Source organism: Dermacentor silvarum, chromosome 8 (genome assembly GCF_013339745.2).
Source record: "Dermacentor silvarum isolate Dsil-2018 chromosome 8, BIME_Dsil_1.4, whole genome shotgun sequence".
In the NCBI taxonomy this organism is placed as follows: domain Eukaryota; kingdom Metazoa; phylum Arthropoda; class Arachnida; order Ixodida; family Ixodidae; genus Dermacentor; species Dermacentor silvarum.
Genome location: NC_051161.1, coordinates 141,237,268 through 141,256,054, shown reverse-complemented (window position 1 = coordinate 141,256,054; position 18,787 = coordinate 141,237,268).

Below are 18,787 nucleotides of genomic sequence, written 5' to 3'. Positions count from 1 at the left end.
TGGTGGAGGCTCGGGATCGCATTGATTGCGCGCATTTTCTGAATCGCATCTCCTCCTCTGTGCCTGCGTGCCTGTCTAGAGCGCGTTTATATGGAATTTTTGCGCTACCAGACCGCAAGCGCTTGCGTGGCTCAGTGGTAGAGTATCTGACTCACCCGCAGCTGGCCCGAGTTGGATCCCGGCGTTAACCAGGTACTTCTGTTTCGAATTTCCGGCGTTAGCGGTTACGGTCACCGGAGGCGGAAGCGGCGGTAGTTGCGGCGGACACCATCGCTAACCGAAACGGCTTTTGGAATGAGCCCATAACAGTTTACGCTGTAAAAAAAGAATACGCAAACTACACGCAGACGGTGCAAAGCTTCGCTGAAGGCGTGCGGGTCACAAACACAATCTCTGACTCGACGCGCAACACAAAGTCCAGCACATGCGAGTTTACCACTCCCGCGAAATAATAATAATAATAAAGACCTGACAAAAAAAAATAGACGAAACAGTAAAGGCGCCAACCACTACACTAACATGACATACAAAAAAGAACACGCGATGATTAATAAATTGAAGATGGAACACGATTTAAAAAAAGAAAGAAGGGTCCGTCGAAGAGTTCTCAGAGCAGGTTGAAACACGAGACTTATCTGTGGCGTGCTCACCGAGATCCCGACCAGAAGACGCATCGGGCTGTTGGTAACTCGCTACCCAAGATCCTGACGGACTTGCACTTCCTCTCGATTTACCACCGAAGATTTCGGCCTGGAGTTTTAAGCCTGCGGACCACATCTTCAGCAGTCTCTAAGTGCACCACGAAGCTGCTTTTTCTTCCAAACTCCTATGCCCAGTGATGTTCCGTAACTCGCAGAAGAATTCCCATTCATATGCACGAAAATTCCCTATCTGCGACAATTTTCCCTGCATTATTCCAAAAGAATCCCTGTAAATTTCCCTGCATATGCAGAAACGTAGGTGACGAGTGCCTGATTTACTAAGTATTGCAGAAGTCGCAGGGGTTTTAGCATCATAAGTTGGCGTTTAGGCGCGATTATATTTCCTTAATTGTTTTTTACTGGCTGTAACAATGTTTCATTATTTCGTATTATTGGCGGCACATGTCCAAAGCGGCAATGGGGACATCAAAGCTGGAACACGAACTCGTCCGTGGGTTCATGGACCAGTCCGGGTTCCAGCTTTGATGTCACCGCTGCCCGTTGGGTGCTCCGGAAATCCTGTGCCGCCTACTTTATTAAATCGCATGTGCTTCCATTTGCCGGTTACACGTGCCCTCCTGAATCAGTGGTTCAAAAAACTCCAATCATCGCGATGAAAAAAGAAAAAAAAAAACACCACGTGACTTCTGCAACACCATATGCGCGTTTATGTGTATGTATGCGCGTCTGCGCACGTTCAAAAACATTAGACTGTTTATTCTACATCTCGGCACCAACATCAGATCTCACTTTGCAATGTGGTACCCGGCATATATCGTAGACAGAGCTCTAGCATCAACTACCACTTGTTCGTAGCTTTTTACGATTCTGAGCAGGTCACCTTATCGAATATTGACGCAACCAACTGTAGTTCACGTTTTGTACTCAGCGGCAGACTGGCTTTTCAACAACAACACGATTAGAACTTCAAGCCAACGTCCCATCGTGGGAGACCTCAGCCCGGGTCGTCAGAACTGCAGGACAACTCAATAAAGTTATTGCCATCCATCCATCAAGCCGACCGACTCTAAGTGTGGCCTGTGCGCTGAAAAGGTTGTGGGGTGGGTTGTCAAAGCTATGGCTTAGTCAAGGATATAATTCTAATATTTACTTCATCAATCTTAAGATTCCCAGCAATATAGGAAAGATCCTCTTTTTGCCTTTCGTCTAAAATTGTGGCCACAAATTCCCCGAAAAAGGGAAATTTCTTTGCATGGAATATTACTGGCTCCGCCTCCTTGGTGCTCGCCATGGCTACCGCTACCCCGTCCTTCGTCACGCGCCGGAGACCCACGTGACCAACAAGGACCTGGCGAGCACAGGAACAATAGAGTGCTTCTCTCCCTACCGCCACGTACGGGGCGCTGCGGCGGCGGCAATGACTGCCATGTTGAGAGGGACGTGGCCACGCACTTTGCGACACAGTGCTAAGTGCATTGATGCCTTACGAAATGGATTGCACTCGTACTGCACATCTTAAATTTCTCTAATGGGCATATTAAGAAAGATACGGAAAACGATTTGAAGAGAGAGTTGACGGCATTGGCGAGAAAATCTAAAGAGCTTGACGATGCTGGGGTATCAAATTGGGCATAAAACATAGTTCCTTTAAGACTACAATGTAAAGCTCAAATTGCGCATTTTAAAGGGGCCCTGAACCACCCCTCGGGCTTGGTGAAAAAACGCAGTCCGCAGGTAGCATACGCAGCTGTGGACATGTCAGCCAAATTTTGCAGCCTTGCGCGGCGCGTGGAGCTCACAAGCGGAGCACGCGGTCACATTTTACAGCGTAAGCTGTTACGGGCTCATTCCAATAGCCGTTTCGGTTGGCGTTGGTGTCCGCAGCAGCCGCCGCCGCCGCCGCGTAACCTCTATCGCCGGAAAATTCCAAAAAAAGTACCCGGTCTCTGCCGGGATCGAACACAGGCCCGCTGCGTGGGAGTCAGATACTTTACCACTGAGCCGCGCAAGCGCTTGCTATCAGGCAGCAGAAAAATGCCCTATAAATGCACCCTAGGCAGGCGCGCAGGCACAGATGATCTTAGCCCCCTCCAGTATGTTGACGCCATCTAGTTAAGGCGCCTGCAAACGCCACGTGCGCAGGCGCAGACGGCGAGATGCGATTCAGACGAGGTGCGGAATCAACGCGATTCCGATGTGAAATGTGCGCCACGTGTTCTGGATACCTCTTCGGTACAAGCTATGGCGTCTCCTCGCAAGGTACGAACCATTCATGAGTTCCATTCATTAGCGAATCGTAGAGGTAGGTGCACGGCTACAACCAGCATCATCGGGCTCAGCAGACTGCTGTGCAGAGAGCATTACAAGCCGCATCTCGCCGTTGACGCCGGCCGTACAGTTCAGATCGTTATCGTCAAAACTAGGCGAAGAGACTTTGTCGCGAGGACCCCGGTGTGTGTGGTGCCGAAACTGCTACACCAGCTCACGCGGTGACTGTGCTGCACGTGCCGCGTAGGCCTTTCACTTTTTTTTCTCAAACGATCTCTTTTTAACAGAAGCCTTTTCTGCACGCTTTATTTGGTCATATAGCAGATGCTATTGACCAATTGCATCAATCAAGAAAAATGCTTGGATAGCCGTGCTTCTTCCTGCTCTTACTGCGTGCATTTATTGACGCAGTTTAATAAACAGACTGAAGTAAGCGAATATTTCCTTCTGAATTGGGTACTTTGGGTAGAAGGCGACTTTCATGTGCTCACGTTCGTCCGCGGCCGCCCACGTAGCAATAAACTTTTGCCATCCTGCTTATCGGTGTCGTAACCATCGGGTATCACTAGTTTCGACTAGCTTGAACACTACACTATCCTCGAACCACGCGAAATTTGGTTAGACCACTCTCACTCCTGCCAGCGCGCACTCACTCCTGGCCGCTCCTGGCTAGACGTCTTGGCAGACTTCGCTTAGTATTGAACTATTTACAGCGCTGAAAAATGTGCAAATTATATTTGGAAACTATCCGTCGTTCAAGCTGGTGCAGGAAAAAGCCGCTCGACACCCCGTAGCACGGGCAGACTGGAGCTACCAGCTACCAGCAACTTACTGGGAACAAATCCATCGGCCGCCTCCGAATACCGGTTCCTCGTCCATCGGCTACCTTCTGCAGCCCCATAGAAGAAGCGGATGCCGCATTCCCGACAGGTTCGCTGGTGGCCTACACCGATGCGAGCTGTACGGACGTACAAGTGGTTACGTCCACAGTGGTGCCAGGACACCCATCCATAAGTGGTAATTATGTGTACCGTCTGACAACTCCTGTCCCGTTGGTCAGTGCTGAATTTCTGGCTCTACGAGACGCAACAAACTTGGTGACAGCTGCTTCCACGTCACCGCCACCGGCTATAATAATACGCACTGACTCCACCACGGTCATAAAGGAGATTCGGAAGGTATACAGTGCCCAGCTTGTTGCAGAAGAAATACACCGAATGGCTGCACAGATGCCCGGTCAGCTTCGGATACAGCGTATTCCACTGGACACTATTTCCGCTCACATACAAGCTGACACCGCCACCCACGGTGAGCTGCCACTATAGCTGTTGAAGCAGCTTTACCAAATGTACCTCAGGGGGATTTCCTTCATCGCAAGGAGATTTTCCGCCGCACCACGCGAGATTTATTTCCATCGTGTGATTCAAACCTCCCAGGCAGCCGGTCAACACCACTCCAGGAGGAGGTGGTGTTGCGAAGACTCCGTGTGGGGGTGGCACTTACGGCATCGGGCACCTATGCTTGGCCTCCGTGGACCATTTGCGGATACTTGTTTATATTGGTCAGCTCGAGCGTCCGCAGCTACATCCAAACACCTGTTGTGGAAATGCACTGGTCTAAGCCAGATACGAGGGCGCTACCTGCAAACGGTGGGCCTTCAACCCACGTGACCACCGGAATGTGATTCTTGGCTCTATGGAACGAGCCATCGAGCACTACTGGTGCTCATGGCCGAAACCGGCCTACATTTCTATATGTAGACGGTGTTTCTTTCAGTTTCGGTATCAAAAACTTCGATTTTTGCGAGCGCTTTGTGAAGCACCCACTCGTATTTCAAGTGTCAAATTTGCCACAGCGGCTACTGTATGTCTACATTATATGAAATTGAGTTTTTTACGCAGTCCCGAATTTCGTTGCTGTTTGCCCTAATGGCAACATTTACCGCCACCGGGTTGCTGCTTTGGCCGCCGCAATATACGGACAGTTGAAGCCAATGACAGTTGTACGTTTATACCCACTTGCCTAGAGAAGAAACCAAATGATTGTGCGAGCTGTGTTCCATCTAGCTCGTCGCTGTGCCGCGTTTGAAAATGCACTCGGCAAAGCGTACCTAGCCCGTGTTCCGCACAGCTGAAAGAATACATTGTTTTCCTGTGTTGCGGCAGATTCCGCCTGGAATTCAAAAGCCAATTTCATTTCTCAGAGGGTAGATAGCGTGGGCCTTTATCAGTGGCAGATGGGTCCTTTCCATAAGCAACGTAGTTTCAGTTAGTGTACTTCGTGAAGATGTTGGTGCCTCCAAGTTAAGTCACACGCCATCGTGCTGATGGAGAATGACGTGGGATTTAGATGCGTTCGAAGAGAAACTGGCACTTTCGCCCGATGGGCGTTGCGCTTGATCTTTTCGGACGGTGTTCTGACCAGACGCGAACACAACATACGCGGACGCAACATACGCGGGTCTACTGAAATTTCTGGCACCCTTACAAGCTTTAACATGGCGTTTGGTGCCTGTAATAACATCCTATAGGCGCCACTACGCTGCCTGTGAAGAGCCGCGCCAGTAATATGACATCACTTTCAGGTTTGAGCACTGTTTTTTATATTTATTAATATTTATATTTAATTATCATTTAATAATAACATTTAACATAATATAATAATAATAATACATAATAATAGTTTTAATATTTAATACTCTAAGAAGATTTGGAATAAAACGAATGCACTTTGAATGTTATGTGCCACAGCATTGTTTATGGGCTTCGAGACTCCAAATTCTCTGGAATAATTTAGTGAAGAACATAAAACCTGGTATCAGGAACCTTTGTGATTGAATAGTGCAGCAATATAACATGCAGTGTCGTCGTCGTCGACAACGACGTCAACAGCGACTATTCGATTAAATTGCCTATATATTTGCCATCGCAATAAGAATGCACTCTTAGTCTAAATTCCAGAATTACACGCGTGCACTTCCAGTGGGCTGCCAAACCGACGAAGCTTTATTTACTTTGGATTATTTTTGCAAAATCCGCATATCAAAATGTTAACCGCTTTCGGTGCAGTGACACGTGCATCCACGTGGCTTCGCTTCCCAAGTGTTTCCTGGTGGCGTTTGTAGATAAGTTATCATTGTTCACAATAGATAACAAGAAATACAGTTAATGCAAATAAAGAATAGAAAGAACATCGCAGGAATATTGGTTTTAAAGCTCAGGTTATCGCGAATCATCAGTTGACATGCGAATCTGAAGTTTGTGTCGTGTCGTTTAACGCCATTGAGGTGCCAATATGCACAGGACTAACGGACGAAAAAAAAAAAACTTTATTGATAAAAGCACCTGAGAGGTGGCCGGCCCGGGCTCAGGCCACCCGGGCATTATGTGCGGTGAGGCATAGCCTTTCCACCGCTTCCCGGGCCCGCTGGATTGCCCATACTCGGTCGTGTAGATCCGAGCTAGTCAGAGAGCTTAGCTATCGCTCCTCGAGTAGTTCCGGTTCTATGTTGTCCACTCTGCATGCTGATCAGATCTCTGTGCATTTCCATAAGAAATCTGCCATGCCTGCGTGTTCGTGCTTGCAGAGCTTGCTGCTCGCTTCTGGGCATTGTGCGGAATTTACTCTGTGTACTGGGTTTCTGAAGGTTCTGCTTTGCAACCTTCTCCAGTCTGTTTCTTGAGATCTGTCTAGTTGTTTGTGCGGTTGTGGGTATATGCACAGCGGACATTTATTAAAGTTTCTGTTGACGGCTGCCTTGAATTTGTTGTTTTCATTTTGCAGCAGAGCGTCGGTGCCATCTCAATTTATGCGGCCTCCCTGACACTTGTGACAGGTAATGTGAAATGTGCTGAACGTTCGTTTGGGAGTGCTGGTAAAATACAGCAGCGTGCGGGAAAAAGTTACGTTCAAGTACCCGTAAATTCAGTAACGTTTATGACACCCTATACAATAATAGGAACATCTGTAATTAGATTAGTTGCCGGAACGATCATGCAGCGCTTTGTAGCAAAGCGAGAATTTTTCAAATGTATACGAGGTGACAGTGAACAAGTTACCTTTATCTGTTACGCAAAAAATATTACCGTCGATTACGATACTACCTAACGCAAAATTTTAGCGCAGATCTATACGTGTTTTCATTTCGTGATATACTGCCTGGCGCGGAAAATCTGTCTCGTGCGGCACATTGCAAATGGAGCGAAGTGTGGCGCGACTGCTTCACTAATCGGGAGATCGCGAGAGGCAGCGCGTGAGTGGCGCGTGGGAGCGATTCACAGTAGCCGCCGCAGACAGACCTCCGCTCATTCAGCGCCTTGTTTCCATATATGGTATCGGAGAATGTGCTCGCCGTATGCCATCGGTGAACAGTCGACGCGCGCAACTGTGGCGTCATCTCATAGCCACCTACGCCGCAAAGCCGGCCTTGCGCGGCACTACGCTTTTTATTGCGACAGCAATTATATGGACACTCAAAAGCAGATTTGTGCCGTCGGCGTCGCCGTCGCCGTCGCCGTGAGGTTCCGTATGACGTCAATGGAGATGAAATCGTCGCCGCGCGCCGAACGCTGTATGTGCGAGTGAAAGGGCGCGAGGGGCGCGCGCTTTCACGGGGAGTGAACGCACGGCGGAGAACAAACGCGCGTTCTGCGCCGTGCTCGCTTAAGGGCGCAGAAGTAGGCGTCTCTTTCCTCCTTTACAATCACCATATATGTAGAGCAAACGCGCGAGAGGCCGTGGGGGAGGGGGGGAGGGTGAGGGAAGGGAGGCGACGTTTAGCTGCGGCACCAAGTGCCTATTTATATCAGAGGCTCCGGCAACAGTCACCAACGCCGCACGCATTTTGAGCGAACGTGGGCAAAACGCCGACGGCGTCGACAACAGTTCTGCGTGTTGCCGGTGCTGCTGCATGTCCAAGTTTATACAGCTGATAAAGCTAATATCATTACTCCGTATAGCTCTCTACAAATTTGCTATCGCAATTGATGCTTCGCCTTTCAGGTGAAACTGCGACAACTTTTTTTCTCACGCTTTCGCCAAAGCCTCTTCCTCCGCCTTTTACTTGATGGCTACGCTGCACCCTCCTCCTCCGCTTTTCTCCTCGCGCTTTCTTTGATATCGCTGTCTTTCATTCCCCGCTTCCCTCCGCGTTCGCTCTTTCATGCTTCGCTGTGCGCGTTCATTTGATTACGCCGAGGGACGCCGACGCGAAACGCAGAAACGGGCGCCTAAAACCTGCGCTCTAAAATATTCGGAAAGTAAATATTAGGCATATTGCATCGCACATGTGCAAGGTGATATATGGGGTAGAGTGCCTGCCTCTGTTGCTGCACACGTACCTGTGTTATGTACACTTGGTAGAAACCGCGAAAGGCGTTGATTTCACTTACTATGGAGCGTATACGTAGAAAGGGATATAAGTGTCAATTATTAAATTTCAGAAATGAAGATTTCGGAGTATCAGTCTCAGTCTTTATTGAACAACTCCCGTGTTCCATGTTCCATGGTTTCATTTTCCAAACATTCAACCCAATTACACTGCCTTGTCTTAAAACTTCATTTTTTTTCTCTTTTCACAAAGAGTGTTATATATAACAGGCTTTCAACTAATCAATTACACAGTGAATTTGTGTCCACAGAGTACAGAAATTTCTAGCTACGTGTTTGATAAAAAGCATTGATCGGACTAGAATGTTGTGGCTCGTGGTGGGCTGCTATTCGCGTTTACCACTGCACATTCTGACGCGTTATGTGAGTGCGGCAATGAGAGAGAGAGATAGGGAGAGGAAGAAAGCTATTTATTGAACGAACAGATTTCTACCGACGTGCGTGTAGTAGCCTACAGGCTACTCTACATACGGGATGCGAAGAGGAAGTGAAAGACCCTATGCAAGAGAGCGAAAGAGGGCGAAATGAAGGTAAACAAAAATTTGCAGGAGAGGGACGTGGTATTTACTTGTGAAATGTAGTTCGACGTCGTACATTCAAGTTGAAGGCAATGTAAAAATGAAGTTTTATCAATCTAATGTAAATGTGTAGCGTTTCCTGGAGCTTGTCAAGCAAGACAATATCCCAAAGACAAACAAACCACATGTTTAAAGCCTACCGTTGCCCAGAAGGACAAGACACTGGATGTAATGTGCTTCTCTGCGCCATACTAACCTCGGTGATGGAATAGTACAGTAACGAGTTTGTCGCAGTGCCGCTCATATTGCTGCAAGTATGCCTGCCTGTCTTGTGTAGATAGGCTGTTAAATATTTAAAGAATGTTGCAAGGATTACGCTGCGATGAACGTTTTTATATTTCCATGCTTGCTAATATATTGCTTGGTAATTAGAGAGGTTTGAATATTTCAGTATTCAACTTGCCGCTTTTATGGTGCAACGTGTTCATAGGAATGTCGGGGACGTTCTACACTGCGCTGGTAAGTAGATTCTACAAAGTTTTACATTTCCTGGTTCACAGCCAAATGGCGGTAGAGTTTTGCTGAACTGTGTCGTATACTAGCTGAGATATGGATTTGGTGTACAGGGCCTGTTCAGAAAGTTAACAGTGTCTATGAGGAATAACTGGGCACCTATTACGTCCGTACGTTTCGGCACCAACTCGGCTGATTCTTGAGGGTTAAACAACAGTAGTGGAGTGCAGTTTTATAGCAGGAATCAAGGAGAAAAACAAAAGGCGAAAAGTGTTCTCAACTACGCGGTGCCGTCGTCGGACATATAAAAGAAACTAACAGAAAAATTGCTTTCAATGAAACCACGATACTACAAAGGCCAACCCTGAAAAAACCTGTTACTGTGACCGTGGAACATACCGAACTAGCCAGGGAGCGCCAATCAATAAAATTTTCACTGCGGCTAAATTTCTTGTAGTTTTGATTCCTGTGTGTAGCGAACCACCAGTACCTTACCAGTGAGCTAGCTGTTGTCCTTTGAAACTTCCTCAAACTGCAGAGAGACGCCGCCACGACACGTCAGATCAGAAATAACAATATTGCTTTTCTCGTCGTTGATATCTAGGAAACATTTCGCCTTGCACCCTGCAAGAAAGCCCTGCACAGTCACACAGGAACATTATCTGACATGACGTATCGGTGACGCAAGCCGCAGTGAATCTTTTAAAAAGGGCAGCCTTGCCACTGTGTATGTTCGCGGCCTCCATGACATGACCTACAGGGCACAAAGAGGCGGAAAAGCCTTTTGCTTTTAATGTTTGTACCGCCACCTATTGTCCAAGCCCACCTTCTGTCTCATACCTAAATATTTATCATACCAGGAAACGTAACATATCAAACAATGTTGCGTCCCCTTCATCGGCTGTACACTAAAGCTGCACTCCACTGACATCGGTAGATATGACAGATAAGCCCATAGGTACTGAAATATGCGCTCTGCGTCATTGCTTCGAAAGCACATCGTTATATCTAGAACGTAATCACTAATGACTTGCGTTACATCACAATTTCTAAGCCGTACCGCAACTCGACGCACAAGGCAGTCAACGAACATCGACCAGGGTACGTATTTTGTACGTTTTATTTCATATCTAGCTATTTTTGGCTTTCTTTATCGCCGGAATTGGCGCCCTCGTTGTCGCTTGAGACGGCTACTACGCCGGACAGCTGATAAAAAGCGGATAAAGTGAAAGCAATTAATAAATACAAATTACCGCCTTTGATGACGCAAATTAAGCCATACTTACAGCTGTTTGTTGTATACTGTATGCTCTATAGGTGCTGACGCTTGTGCAGCTATTCCCAAACTTTTTTTACCCTTGTCTCTGTTCCTGCTAACTAATGCTTTCCCGTAGGCAGTGCAAGCTAGGCAATTTTTTTTTTGCAGCGTAAGCTGTTTTAGGCTTATTCCAATAGCCGCTTCGGGCCGCGTTGGTGTACGCCGCTGCCAGCGCTGGAAATCCGAAAAAAATGTACCCGGTTTCCGCCGGGATCGAACCCAGGCCCGCTGCGCGGGAGTCGGATACTTTACCACTGAGCCACGCAAACGCTTGCTATCAGACAGCAGAAAAATACCCTATAAACGCGCCCTAGGCAGGCGCGCAGGTGCAGACGAGCCGAGCCTGCTCCAGTATGATGGCGCAATCTAGTTAAGGCGCCTGCAAAGGCCGCGTGCGCAGGCGCAGACGACGAGATGCGATTCAGACGAGGCGCGCAGTCAACGCCATCCCGATGTAAGATGTGCGCCACGTATTCTGGGTACCTCTTCGGTACACGTTATGGCGTCTGCTGGCAAAGTACGAACCGCTGCTGAAGAAGCGAATCGTAGAGCTACGTGCGCGGCTACAACCAGGCATCATCGAGCTCAGCAGACTGCTGTGAAGCCGCGGCTCGCTGTCGACGCCGGGTGGACAGTTCAGATCGTTCTCGTCAAAAAGAGGCGAAGAGACTATGCCGCGAAGACCCTGTTGTGCGTGGTGTCGAAATTGCTACTCTTGACTGCCCTGCGTGTGCCACGCAGGCTGTTGACTTTTTTCACTGTTCCCATGCTTTCGAAGAAACAAGAAATATTGTGCAGATTGCGCTCCTTATATAATGCTGTCACCCGGTTATTTTATTATTACATAGAATGTACATGAGTAGGGTGCGTTGGTTGTAGGGTTCTATCATTACTATTTAAAGATTGTTACATGTAGGGGTTCGATGGGGGCCTCGAGACACTTGGGCACAAATGAAAACGTTTTACTTGTCCTCTGGCTTTGTGGAATGACTTTAACTACATAGAATAACAAGCGGCAAACTGCAAACAGTTGCCCTCATGAGCTAAGTGCGCGCTCGAGAAGTGCTAGAGGCGACATATTCATGCATACTATTCGGTATGAAGACCTTCACGAATTCTTTTTGCCACAATATGTGATATGGAAAACGAATTCGTAAAAAAGAAAAAAAAGTGCGCGTTCGTGGTACACAGGAGAAGAGTGACGCAAGAAGCACAACTCAGACTAGAAATTTTGTGTCATCAACTGCACGAACACGTCTCGGAGCGCGTGGGAAGACACAGAGCTACAGCAAATCCAATTATAATACTTTTAACTAAAGATGTTTCAATAGTTTTAAACGTTTAGGATGCATTGTCCTAAGGGGGAGTGTGAAAAGTGTTCCATGAAGGAGGCCATACGTATTTGTGGCTTGCATAAAGAGATATACTCCGTCATCTTCTCTTCAAACCATGCTACAGGATTCCGCGATATCAAAGAGCTCGATTATAGGACGAGCCAATGGGAACTTGATGACATCGGGGCTTACTATGGAGAACAAGAACTTCAGCACGTCTTTGTATATCTATATCGATGTCTCTGTAAAAGGTATAAAGCGTCAGAAAGCACTGTGTCGACAGCAACGGCATCATCGCTCTAACGTAGGATAATCGCACATCTTGAAATTATTAGGAGCCTAATGTTTTTATTGCAAACCGTTTAACACACTTGCAAGAATACAATATACGCTTGCTTCGCGCAAAAATTCTTCTTTATACATCGTCTCGATTGCACGTGCTTGTTGCTGACGAAGTCATCCACAGGCTCCTGCCACCATCACTCACAAATACCTACACACACGTACAAACACACGAAGTTCGGAGGACACGTACAAGTGTGCATGAATTCTTAACTGCAGACGTTCTAACTCTGTTGGTCTACCCTGGTCCGGAAAAAGAAGAATTAAAATATACCCATTTATGCAGATATGAGACACTCGCATTTCTTTGCGCTGGTCCACCCGCTTGAAGGCTATCGCACTGACACGTGTCTAGAGTTCAGTGCAGAAAGTCCTTAGAAAACAACGGATGGTTTCATCCAATGCGCCCTCGAAACCGTGGGCTCTCTTTGAAGGCACCTTCCACTAATACAACTTTCTGCACTGTTTTTTTTTCCATCAGCGTAGAATGGTGATGGTGGTGATATGACGCAATCGATTTTCCTACCATGTGGACAGTTTTTAAAAAGACGAAATGAAATAAATCATTTAGGAAACAAGTCTTCGTGACTACTAAATTCATGTTTAGCTGTTAATTTCGTATGACCAAACAAGTATGCATCCATATCTGTATCGCAATATTGAAGAAAACACGCGCGCAAGGAAAAAAGCCAAATAGACGGCACGTTTGCTGGACATCAACTGATTTTTATGAAAATTTTACAAATACGCACGCAGACATAAACATTGTAAGCGAGCGAGAGCGAAAAGCCTTGTATTCACTAATACGTAGTCAATGACAGGTAAATGTGCTAGAAAGAAATATTTGCGAAAAAAAAAAGATTACGACTGCATGCCTGGGAAGGTTTCGTTCAAAAACTGGGACTCTTTTTTGTGCCTATGCTATAGTGAAGGAGGGCTCAAGAATTCCTCATGCTTGTTCATAGTAGCGGATTCAGAAATTTCTGTGACCGCGCGGTCATTCCTCTTCCGCCGTATATACAAGCATGGTGATGAAAGTTGTAGTACATTGACTGTGGCGACAATGAAAAAAAGCCGTAGCGCTGTCTGCGGGCGGCGTTTTACTCATTGGCGGCACAACGTCACTATGAGACCATGACGTTATCACACCTCGCTCGGAAGGGCGGGCGAGTGGAATGACACTAGAGGTACGCGTAGGCTTCAGACGGAATTTTATCATAAATTAAGCCTTTTCTTGGGACGGAACAACCATTTCGAGGCTTCTGTGATCGTATTTTAACATTACACGTTGACTTAATATATGCATTTAGTATCCCTTTAACTCTTCCCCTACCATGGGGAAAATAGGTGTTTTTCGTATGTTATGGCAGATCTTTTTATTATTACGATAGCAATTATATGGACACTTGAAGCGGATTTCTTCCCTCGACGTCGCCATGAGGTTCCGTTTAAAGTCCAAGGGTGATAAAATTGTCGCCGCGTGCCGTATGCGCGAGTGAATGCGCGCGCGGGACGCGCGCTATCACGGAGAGCGAACGCACGGCGGAAAGCAAACGCGACTTCCGTCGCGCGAATGGCCATGGGGGTATGAGAGGGAGGGAAGCGGGGCGACGCTGTGCTACGACACCAAATGCGTATATTGCGACTGGGCGCAAGGGGAACTGGCAACTCAATCTCCTACGCGAAAGGAGGAAAGCGGGAAGGCAGCGCGGGAGGGAGGGGGGGGCAGCTTCTACTCTGCCAACAACTGTGCTTGTACTTTGCCAGGCTGTGGCGGTCGCCCGCACTGTCTCTTAAAAGCGATCTCCCCACGGATCTGACCTTTGTATGCGCTGTGGATTCGCCGCTTAGTTTCCGTTGAAGCGAGAGACCACACGAACCTTGCTCGCTGCGGCGGCTGCGCTTGCTGCCAGCGTTACTGACAGTGGTTGTCTGCGGTCATTGAGTGTGATCTATTCATGTTTGTTTGTGCGCGCTGACGCCACGCTTGTTAATCCAGTTAGTAAGCGAATGTGTCCAAGTTTAGACAGCCTGTAAATCTACTATCCCTACTCCGAATAGCTCTCTACTAATTTGTTATTGCAATTGATGCTTCGCCTTCCGGGCGAAACGGCGACATTTTTTTCGGAAGGCACTACTGCACTCAATATTAAATTTAGTACATAAACAGAAAGCAAAATGAATGCATGTTTCAAGCATAAAAGTTTTAATAACGAGATGTGTCATCAAAAAAAAGATATAAAATTTCTAAATCAAGATTGTGCGATAAAATTGAACGAAGATTGATAAGGCACGCTTGTATCTACTAAGAAAAAATACTACGAACATTATGAGATATAAAAAATGTATTGCCGTCTATTCGGCACTATATACGAAAAAATGAAAAAAAATTAATTGAACAGGTTTTTCACTAAAAAAGTTTAACTGCAAGCACTACAGTTGGCGTGGCGGGCTGCGGCCGCCGATGTTCCGGACTAGTTTGCGTCGTCGTCGCTTTCAGACTCTAAAATTCCGATGACAAGTCAGCGTCCTCTGACTCGCTGCTATTCGATGTATTGATAAGATCAACCGCAGAGGCAGCGGAATTGCTACATCAGCGGTCTCCCGAAGCGCGCACGCGGTTTCCGGAGCCCGACATTTTTGCGTTCTGCTTTGACGATCGCGAAAATTCGGAGCGCGTTTAAAGATAACCGCTTGGCGGGAAACAAGCAAACTGCTTAGAAAACAAAAAAAAAAATTGTTTCTTCTATATTGCTTGCGATGGCGCAGTGTGTCCGTGAGCGGCGCGGAAGGTCTCGAAAGCGGCGTTTCAAACGATCGATAGCGGGCGGCTATATTTAACGCGATAGCGTTAAGACACCTCCTGGTTTGATCAATGTAGCACTTCACACATGAAAGCGTGTCATGTATCGAACGCCTACCCGGCATGGCACGAACCATGCTGAGTAATATTTCTGTACTTGCTATTGCGCTTTCGCCCGTTCACCACAGGACAATTGCATGCCAAAATGTTTAGGGACCCATTGTAGCAAACGCATTATCTCGTGCTTTGACGACCGAAAAAACTGTAAGGTTTCTATTTTCAGACATTAGAACGGGTCATTATACCTGTTTTAAAGTCCCCGAAGTGCAGGCTTGCCGGAGTTAAAGGCACAGACAAGAATGGGGTGAATTCCACGCCAATGTGTTAATTGGTGACAAGTGAAGCTTTCGTTATGTTTACTGAAATGTCCTCACTTCCCGTTTCATGCTTCTTCACTCTTATGTATAGCGTACCCCTCCTAAATGATTCCATGCTCTGGTCACTTTGTGTCCACTGAACTTATACATACAGACACAGCTGCTTCTGCCGCAGACTCTTATTTTTTTCATTTCTATGTAGTACAAGACACCTGGCTCAACGCGCGCTCTGGTCTGGCTTTGTTTCCTTCACTTATTTCTCCACACTCGGGTGCTTCTGTAGCGGACTTCTTGACTTCTTCCCTGTTGTTCTGCGTGTTTATTCGGGCGCCGGCCCAGTCGCCTTTTCGCACTCTGAAAATTTGGCATATTATGTTCCAATACTAAATGGCACAAACCATGTGTCCCAAGTTGCCTACCTGGGAACATACCTAGTGGTCTACGTTTATGTTTAGTCGGCAAGACTGCAGCATCCGCAAGAGGGCAGCCGCAAAGTGGTTACATAGGAAAACAAAGCTTTGCTGTAAAACAATTCCTGCGATATGATTGAGCATATAGATAGCTTAATAAAAGAAGTATTACCATCAAGTGCTCTAAATCAGCTCCAGCAAAGTTACATAAAGACTTTGTCGGATAAAGTCTGCAATACCAATATAACACCTCAAGGGTTCTTGTTTCCTTATGTACCTGATAGCCTCGCTTCGCAGAAGACCTCCGGTCAGAGGTGAAAAATGAATGAGAAGTTTGTCAAAGCATTACAAGCCACGCAAATTTGGTGCAAATGGCTTTGCCGTGCATATATTGGGTCATCCGCCGCGTAAAAACATGTGGCAACAAAGTGTGAACTGCCGCTCTTTTCTCTGCCCCTCAAAAGTTGAAACAGATTTGCCCCGTGGTGAACGGAACAAAAAATGAGCGCGCGAAGAAAAAACACACAACATGCATGCTTTCTTCCTCAGTTAGTGTATTAGTATTTTTATTGTGAGCGTGTTTTCTTCTATTTTGTCTCTTTCGGCTTTGCTAAGAAAGCACTTTAAGGTTATTTTCTGTGTCTGTTAAGCAGTTAGGTACTGGAACTGCGAAGGATATTTTTATTGTACCGGCTATATATAGAATAGGAAGTGAACAGTAATAGTGAAGTAAGTAACGATAATTTGCTTACATTTGTCAAACTGCAATTCAGAAAGTAAGGACACTTGCGAACTACACGTTCTTTTTTTGCAGGGTGGACTTCGAGGTGTTGTATGGACGGACTGCATGCAATTCTTTTTAGTATTGATTGCCCCAACGACGGTTGTCTCTAAGATAGTATTTGATTCTTTATCCCCGAACTCTACGATCCAGTCATTTGGCAGTCATGACATCATCAGGTACATGGCAGAGTAAGTTGCGATCTGGCTTTACTGGTACATAAGCAAAATAAAGGGCCATAATATGGAGTAGCACAATGTGGTGTAGAGGTTAAATAAACAGGGATAATGTGCCTCAGAAAGGCTAATCTAAAAAAAGTGCCACGCAACTAGCCACGCGGCACTATTTCTGGCCTTTTGCTGGCTTCTTTCTCGCTTGGAAAAAAGGCTTATGTAGCACGAACAAAGCCCCAGAAAGGTAGATAGAAAATTTCATGAATGGTCTACCATTTTCTCATTGACACTGTTGCTCTGAATATTATATATTTAATGGCGTAGCTTATATAATAATAACTGATTACGTAATTAGGCGAAGTACAAGAAATAGTCGAAATTGCTCCAACGAACTGCAAGCAACATTATCTTCGTTCATTCCAGCTACGTGGCACTCGCATATTTTTGAAATTTCAGCACAAGTTACGTGGGACATCCATTCTGTAACTCTAATGGTCCACCGGTGCCTGTGCATTACATGACCTGCATAGCTCCATTTATTCCTCTTAATGTCAACTATAATATAGGCTATCCCTGTTTGCTCTCTGATCCACACCGCTCTCTTCCTGTCTCTCAACGTTAGGCCTAACATTTTTCGTTCCATCGCTCTTTGTTCGGTCCTTGTTCTCGAGCTTCTTTGTTAACCTCCAAGTTTCTGCCCCATCTGTGGTCACCGATAGAATGCAATGATTGTACACTTTTCTTTTCAACGACAGTGGTAAGCTCCCAGTCAGGATTTGGCAATGCCTGCCGTATGCACTCCAACGCAATTCTTTTCTTCTGTAAATTTCCTTCTCATGATCAGGGTCCCCTGTGAGTAAGAGACCTAGATAAACGTACTCCTTTACAGATCTCGAGAGCCAGGCTATTGGACATTGTCTTTGTCTTCTCTATGTTAATCTTCAACCCCACTCTTACACTTTCTAGATTAAGGTCCTCAATCATTTGTTGTAATTGTTCCCCATTGTTGCTGAATAGGGCGTCATCTGCAAACCGAAGGTTGCTGAGATATTTGCCGTTAATCCTCGCTCCTAAGCGTTCCCAGTCTAAGAGCGTCAATACTTCTTCTAAGCATGCCGTGAATAGCAATGGAGAGATTGTGTATCCTTGCCTGACTCATTTCTTAATAGGTAACTTTCTACTTTTCTTGCGGAAAGCCAAGGTAGCTGTGGAATCCTTGTAGGTATTTGCCAATATATTCACGTATGCCTCCTGTACTTCTTGATTACGCAAAACCTCTATGATTGCTGGTATCTCCACTGAATCAAATGCAAAAGAGAAGGGAAGCGCAGTCGAGGACGGCAGAAAACTAGATGCGGTGATGAAGTTAGGAAATTTGCAGGCGCAAGTTGTAATCAGCTGGCGCAAGACAGCGGTAATTGTTGATCACAGGGAGAGGACTTCGTAGGGCAGTGGACATAAATATAGACTGATGATGATGATGATGACGTGGGACATCCTGTGTATAATGCAGCGTACAACATACTGCTCCTGTTTAACAAATTTTAGTATGGCACTCTCAGGGTAACTGAATTGGCAAGAAGAAACCTAAATGAGATGGGTAATTCTTTTTGACGTTGCTAAGACATGCAAAGACATACAAAGACATAAGTGGCGTTGCGGTGGTGTCTATATTATAGAAAGTATTAACTTCAAAACGAAGTTAGGGACGTGGGTTAAAACATCATCATCATCATCAGCCTATATTTTATGTCCACTGCAGGATGAAGGCCTCTCCCTGCTGACGCCCAACATCGGCATTGTGGTGTCTGCAGCAAATTCGCGTGTGCCTCTCAGTTCCTGGGATTGCTAAGAAATCAGACCTGTCACCCTTAGCCCAGAAGCAGTTGTCCCTGCTTTG